Below are 7,630 nucleotides of genomic sequence, written 5' to 3' on the forward strand. Positions count from 1 at the left end.
GTTTGAGCTTATGTCTTCGTAGCCTCATTATATTTTGATACTTTTTTAGATTAAACTTCGTTTTTTGCCAAATCATTTTTAATTTATCGAAATAATTGGAAAATATCTAGAAACGTTCATCAATAATATGTATACAGTTTCAGGAGTATATTATATTGCTTTTTATACCGGTTCAACTTTCTAACTTTTTAAGTAAAAATATTGCCAACTAGCATAGGATCAGCTTTCAACCAAAAATAAAATAAAGAAAAATTAAATTGCTACGCAGAAAAACAAATAAACAACATTGACACCGATCAAAAAACAAATAGAATGGGAACAAAGATCGAAGTAGAAAAAAACGTAATGGTCGAGGGGCTGAAAGTGAATAGTGAAACGGGAGAGGAAGAGGTTAAGAGCTGATGAATGATATAGGAGCCAAAATTAAGGTAGAACGGTTAAAGATAGTAGGATGAGTGAAGGAAGGGGGGAAGGTATGTTTCTGGTGGCATTGGGTTGTGAGGAAGAGAGGTTTGAAGTTATGGGCAAAAAAAAAGTTGTTAAAGAGAAGAACAGAGAAAATAGAAGAAGATTTGACATGGCAGGAAATGAGAAGAAAATGGTTGATGGAGCGGCGGGCCTGGGCGGAAAGAAGAAAAAGTAGCAACGTAATAATAGGGAAACATAGAATTTGGGTAAACAGAGAGATTTTGATCTGGGACGAAGAATACAAGAATTGAGAACGTGGCAAACAAAGGAGATCTGCAACAAGGTATAGAATGGAGAAGGATGGCTAGAAGAGTGGATGACAGGGCTGGTGGTACCAGTTGTCAATAAAGGGGAGGGGGGAGGGAAACAAGGTAGAAGAGTACAGAGGGATCGCTCTCATGCCAGTTGGCTACAAAATATATGTAGAAATTTTAGAAAAAAGATTAGAGAGTCAGATAGAGTAAAGAGAAAGTATTACACACAAACAGGCAGGTTTCAGAAATGGGGTGGGAACCATAAGCAACATTTACGTACTGAACTACTTGATTAACAGAAATCTAGGGAGAAAGACATAGAGGAGAAGATAAAGAAGAAAGGGAAAGGGGGCGATATAAGGTTACAGCAAACTATATTCTCTAGCTTACGCGGTCAGCGTAGTTCTGTTGGCAGACGACAGGAATTAAAAAACCTAAAAAAGCTAATTAAAACCTAATTATGAGAATTTTTGAAGCGTATGTGGGAGCAAAGGATCTGACGGTGAACGTAGAGAAGACTAAGGTGATTTATTTCAGAAGTAGAAACACCATAATAGATTACGTTTGGAAGATGAACGGACAAACAGTGGAAAGGGTGGAGGAGTTTTGTAACTTAGGTTTTTTCTTTGAGGCAGGAGAGGAAACGATGTACAGGTGAGGAAAGGAATAGAATGTGTGAGTGAAGTAATGGGCCAGGTAAAGGGTATAGGAAAGAGAAGGTTCAACGACGATTGGAGAATACGGATATGGTTATTTGATGCATTGATTTGGGCGGTGTGGTGTTATAGAGTGGAGGTCTGGGGATGAAAGGAACATAGGAAAATGGAGAGCATGCATGAGCAATTCCTGAGGTGGGTAATGAGGGTTACCTGGAGTTGTCCTGGTTACATGTTAAAGGAAGAATTAGAGAGGGAGAATATGGTAACTAGACAAATTAAGAGAGCCTGGAAGTTTGAAGAGAAGCTGAAAAGAATAGAGGGGAGTAGAATAGCACAAGTATGCTTGGACGAAGTTCGGAAGAAGGAGGCGAGAGGCAATTTGGAAATTCGAAATGGGAGGAAGAACGGAAAAAATGAGAAGGGTTTGTGATAAATGAGAAGGGGTTATGGAGTGGCAGGGCAAAAGGCTGGAGGAACCAGAATATCTGCAAAAAATAAAAAAGGAAGACAAATGGAGCAGGGTGATACGGTTTAGATTAAGTGACGGAGTGAGAGCTTGTAGACAGTGGATGGATAAAGAGGAAAATCTGGAGAATTGGAACCAAGGGCACATGTTTTAGAGAGGTGCACAGGAAAGGAAGATGGGTAGTTGAATGTGGATGAGTGTGTAAGATGGATTTTGGACGGTAATGGAGTGATATCGATAAAAAAATTGGAAGAAGTAAGGGAAAGCAAGGGAATAGGGCAGAGCCAAAATGGTGATTTTGAAAAAGGAAAATGAAAAGCAAAATTTAATAACAAGATCGTGGTAAATGTTTGTTTTTTATGGTAACAGGAAACGGAAGCCCTAGAAGATCGCTTATTACTAGAATTATTAGTATTATTTTGTAATATTATTATTATTTTATTTTTAAGTAAGGCGAAACATTAAAATATAAGCAGCTGATAAGTTATATTAGGGATGGAATATAAATTTATGTACAGGGAGCGGAGGCCCTCAAGCCCGTAAAATGGAGAGATTAATTATGCATACATACATATTAAAATCATTGGAATTTTTGTAATGGCTTCCAATTCAATTGAATTCTTTTGTAGTCATTAGTCAGTTTTTCGATTAGGAATTAGTAAGGTTTCAAAGGTTTGAACAGATTTATAATTATTTTTTAGAATTCCCACAGAATTCTTCTAAATTTATCCTAAATGCTTTTAATTCTTTAGCAGTCTGCTGAATTTTTTCAGGTTGCTTGAAATTTTCTAAATTTACTTAATTCTACTTGATTTAAGACTTTTTTTTAATTGCTGAAAGTTTTTATTTCATTGATACTGAGGATTAACTGATAAAATGATCCAAGGAATGGATATTATTAAAGGTAGTTTTTGAAATGCCTGAGAATTTTCAAAACTTTTAGGGGACTTTAAAGGATTTAATATATTTTAGGTTATTTTAAAAGATTACAAGTAATTTGTAAGTGATTTCAGTAGCTTAATGATATTTCAAAGGATTTGCAATATTTTAGGGTAGTAAAAAAGATTCCCCGGCGTTTCCAAGGGTTTTAAAAAGTTTTAAGGGATTCCAAAATACTTAAAAGGATTTGAAACACGTTAGGAAGTTTTAAATGTATTTTTCAGAAATCTTTTATTTATTTCAATAGGTTGAAGTGATTTTAAAGACTTTTAAATATTTTAGGGTATTTTAAAAGATTCCAAGGCATTTATAAGAGGTTAAATCAATTTCAAAGGATTTCCAAGGGTTTAAGTGATTTCAATGAATTTTAAAATTTAATAGATTTTAAAGAATTTATTCACGAGAAGCGAGGGCTTTCGCAGGGCTTCCAAAATTTAAAGATATTTTCAAACATTTTTTCAATTCATTTGAAATTCGCCCTAAATTTTTTAATTAATTTTTAATTCTTTTTAGTTCACTTGATTGCTTTTAAAATTCAATTTAATTTTTTTAATGGATTTCATCTATTTTCTCACATTTCCCTTCAATATCTGTAAATTCACTCAAATTCACCCTGAATTCTTTTGAATTTTGTGAAATTCTCTTGATCTTTTTATTTTACTTTAATTCTTCTAAATTCGCCCAATTCTATTTAATTCAATGAAGTTTTTTATGCTTTAAAAGTTTTTATTTATAAACTGATATTTATACATTTATTTATTAATTCTTTTAACCTCACCTTGAATTCTTGGGCATTTCATCAAATTCTTTTCCATTCCCTTGTAATTTTCTACCCTCGTTTCAATTATACAAAATACAATCAAGGTTTTTAATATTTTTAATTATTTTCAATTAATTTGAAATTTTTATTGACCTTGAACTTTTATTAGTTTCATTGATTGCTTCTCGTTTACTTTAAATTCCTCTAAAATCATTTCAATAAGTTTACGGAAATCATTGGCATTTTCGGTTTTTTTTTGTCCAATTCAATCGAATTCTTTTGAATTCATATTTTACCCCATAGGCCTTCCCATAGGTCTTCTTGAAATTGTTTGGAAAATTTCAAAGATGAAATGGAAGGCCTTGGGCTTATTTAAAATATTCAATATATTGTCAATAGTAGCATATATTTTGAAAAATATTAGGAAAAAAGTGCCATGCAATTTGTTGAATATTACATCGAGTGATTACATATTTTTATTATCTGATTTACAATATGCATCATCCATAAAATCTCGTGAAATCTTTTCGAATATTGTCAGATTTACACTGAAGCTTTGAGATGCATTGAAATCCTTTTAAAAAATAATAAAATCTATTGATGAATTTCTCTAAAAATTTCTTTAAAAAACTCGTCAATCTTTATACATCCCTTGAAGTCCATATAAATCCAGGAAAATTTATCATTTCTGTTGAAATCCGTTAGAATTTAAATCTCGTTCAAACCGTTGAAATCTCTCAAATCCCCGAAATCTACATAAATACCTAGAAGTCCCTTGAAATTCAATTTAATTTAATTTATTTAATGAAGTTCTCTGGAAATCCGTTAGAATCTCTTGAAATCTTCTAAGGCAAACTTAGTAAAAAGAAATCTAAAAAATGTTATATTCATCATCCGTCCGAACTAATAGCGTATTGAAGAATACCTATTTCCATGAAATTATGTTCAAAAGTAAGTTTTAAAAAAATACATATGAAATTTAGGAAAAGTTTTTCATTTAAGATTATCAAAACCAAACTGCAAATAAAGGCACTCAAGTTGAAATCTTCTTAATTTTAAACTTAAAATTTTGGAACTTAAAACCTTTTTAATTCGAAACTTTTTATTCAAACGCTAAATAATTTGTACATTTATTTAAGTATTATTTATACAACAAAATTCAGCATCTTCCGTTAAAAATTAAAAAATTTAAAATTGTACCATTTCAATTATAATGTTCAAAGTTTAAATTTATAAATCTAAAATTTTAACGATTCAAGGCTTTCTATTTTAAACAATTTAGATTGTAATTCTTTAGTTTTAAATATTTAATTTATAATACGGCTCATTTTGAATAAACAGTACAATTTTGCTAAATATTACAAAATTGTACTTTTTCAAGTTTAAAGGTTTCAAATTTAATGTATTAAAATGAATATTAACATTTTAAAATAATTAATTAGGAAATATAAAAAAATAAGCTATTGAGACTGATTCCTATTTTCCCTGTTTTGTTTTTAGAAGACTTATTAATTTCGATGAGTCTTTAAAAAGGCCGAGGAAACAATATTTTAACACATTTTGAAATTAAATAAAAGTGTTTAATCATAGACCTATTAATTTTAAATTATTTTATACTTGAAAATAGATTAAAACGTTGTTTGTCAAAATATTTCAATTTTAAACGTTATCAATATTTAATTGTCTTTTTTTGTTTTTGTTTTTTTTTTTGTAAAAATTCGTAATTTTCTACAGAAACCTTTGAAAAATTAAGAAAAACTAAATCATAACTTTGGGGTACATTAAAGGAAATTCTTAATTTCCGATGAAAATGTATTCATAATTCTTAAACACTGAAACTGGATTTTGCTCCTATTTTTTCATACAAAATTATAGTTATTACTAATATAGTGTCTTGACATTGAATTTAATTTAATTAATTATTTTATATCAGTTATTATTTTCAGCGTACGTTACATTATCTACTGTAAAGAGGTTTCCCCTAAGTAATTTTCGACAAAATCTATTTTAAATAATTGAAAACTAAACGGTATTTTCTCCAAGGGTTTCGCTTAGAAAATTGAATTCATTTATAATTGTATGAAGACATTTTTATTGAAAAAAAAACGATGAGCAACATTACACATCATAAATTTTGGTTAATTTTTGTCAAAATGTGTAATTTTCCAGAAAAGCCTATTAAAAATGTTTAAAAACTAAATCTTTATTTTTGGGTCGTAGGCTTTCCTATTTTTGTAAAAAATTGTATTTGATCATGATATTTTATGTTAAAATTGGTACTTTTAGTAATAATCAGAACTGTATTTTAAAGCTTTATAATTTTCTTATTTTTCTAACACAATCATAAAATTTCATAATTACTCATAAGAAATCTTACATTTTTTTACACATTCCTGTTTTGTATTCTGATTTAGAAAATCTATACCTGTATATACGCTATCAACTTTATTTGAACTTTTCTTTAATAAAATATTTTTAAAAGGGGCAACGATTCTTTATACAAGTTTGATTATTTTGTATTTAAAAACAAATTAAACATTTCTTTTAACTTTTTTAAATTAGCCATGTTTAGCTCATTCAAATCTAGAGTTTTGATTAAAATGTGAGAGAAACCAATGTTTCATTATAATTAATTAAAGAAAGATGCTATTTGACAGCTTACTAACAACTTTTATGAACAAATTCACAGTTAGTTTATTCAAAAAAGAATAGGCTTGATTGTTTTACAAAATAAACTAAGAATTTCTTGGCAATAACTCTTCGCTATAATGCTTTTCAAGTTTATAAGAACTGTAATTTATTTAAATCATTTTAATAAACAAATTCAGAGTTTGGTTATTTTTCAACAAATGGGCTCAAATTTGTTTAAAGTAATCAACTAAGAATATTTATTCGAATACTTTCTTCAATGATACTTCGCAAAGTGATAATAAATTGTGAATTACTCAAACAATATTCATAAATAAATTCATAGTTTGGTTGTATCATAACAAATTCACTAATTTTTTATTTACCTAATCGGATAATAATGTGCTTTTGTTGTTACTAAAAATTGTTCAAATATTTAATATTTTTTGTAAATTTGTAAAGTACCATTCTTATGTTGATTCTTAGACATTCTTACTTGGTTTCATTGATAAATTGACCCTAATACATTACCAAATATGAAAAGTGTAAATTTTATGAACATTGCCAATCCCGAAAAACAACTTTTTTTCATTAATTTGCTTATAACGTAATAACAATATATACCATTTTTTCACCTGGAAAGACCTTGTTTGATAAACCTAAAAATCCTTTAAAAAACTAGTAATACTAAAAAGTTTTAAAAATTTTCAATTTTGTTGCTGAATACAAAAATGACAAATTGTGTTATAAAAAATTCAAACACACAAATCTTTTTAAAATGTCAAAACCTTTCTTAAAAAAACGTCCAAATATAATGCATAATGTATACTAAAAATGGATTTGTCCACATAAACTTTTCTCCCCACCGTGCACCCTCGCCACAATAAAACCTTGTCATTTGGACACGTGTAACTTCTTTTTAAATTAAACTTATAAAATTTTTTCAGCATCTTTTCATGCAGATATTTTAATATTAAAAAAAAATCAAGGCATTTATCTAATTCCGGTGACGTTAAAGTTTGAAAACTCGCGCCTTCTACCGCGGATTTACTACCGTTTATGATATGTATTCACATTTTTTCTTATATGCTTGAGACCCAGGATATTATTGTTTCTCTTAAATCTTTTATGAACCCATATAAAGCTGCATTCTGCAACCTCTTCTCTAGGGACTTTTAAAATACGTATAGGCTCCTAATTTGCACGTAAATTTGTGATGAATACATAATTGGTTAATTAAAAAATGCATTGAAATTTTTTTCCTTAATTTTTCATAATTATGCCCCACTAATTTGTTCTAATTTACAGAAAAAAATGGTGAATTGGCTCGAATCTCAATATTTCTTTTCGTAATTCGCTATATACTATAATAGAGAAACCCTTCAATAGCCGCCCCTTCTACAGTCCTTCCGAGAATCAACGCCGCGCCGCAGGTAGGTGTAACAGGAGCTGCGCG

The 7,630-nt window shown here is 29.2% G+C and overlaps 1 protein-coding gene across 1 annotated transcript in view; it reads right to left on the reverse strand.

Annotated features, from left to right (window-relative positions):
- Window positions 1–7,630, reverse strand: part of LOC117173508 (eye-specific diacylglycerol kinase) — a 43,168-nt gene that overhangs the window by 16,228 nt on the left and 19,310 nt on the right. The window lies entirely within an intron of this gene.

The sequence above is a fragment of the Belonocnema kinseyi genome, chromosome 5 (assembly GCF_010883055.1).
Source record: "Belonocnema kinseyi isolate 2016_QV_RU_SX_M_011 chromosome 5, B_treatae_v1, whole genome shotgun sequence".
Taxonomy (NCBI): Eukaryota; Metazoa; Arthropoda; class Insecta; order Hymenoptera; family Cynipidae; genus Belonocnema; species Belonocnema kinseyi.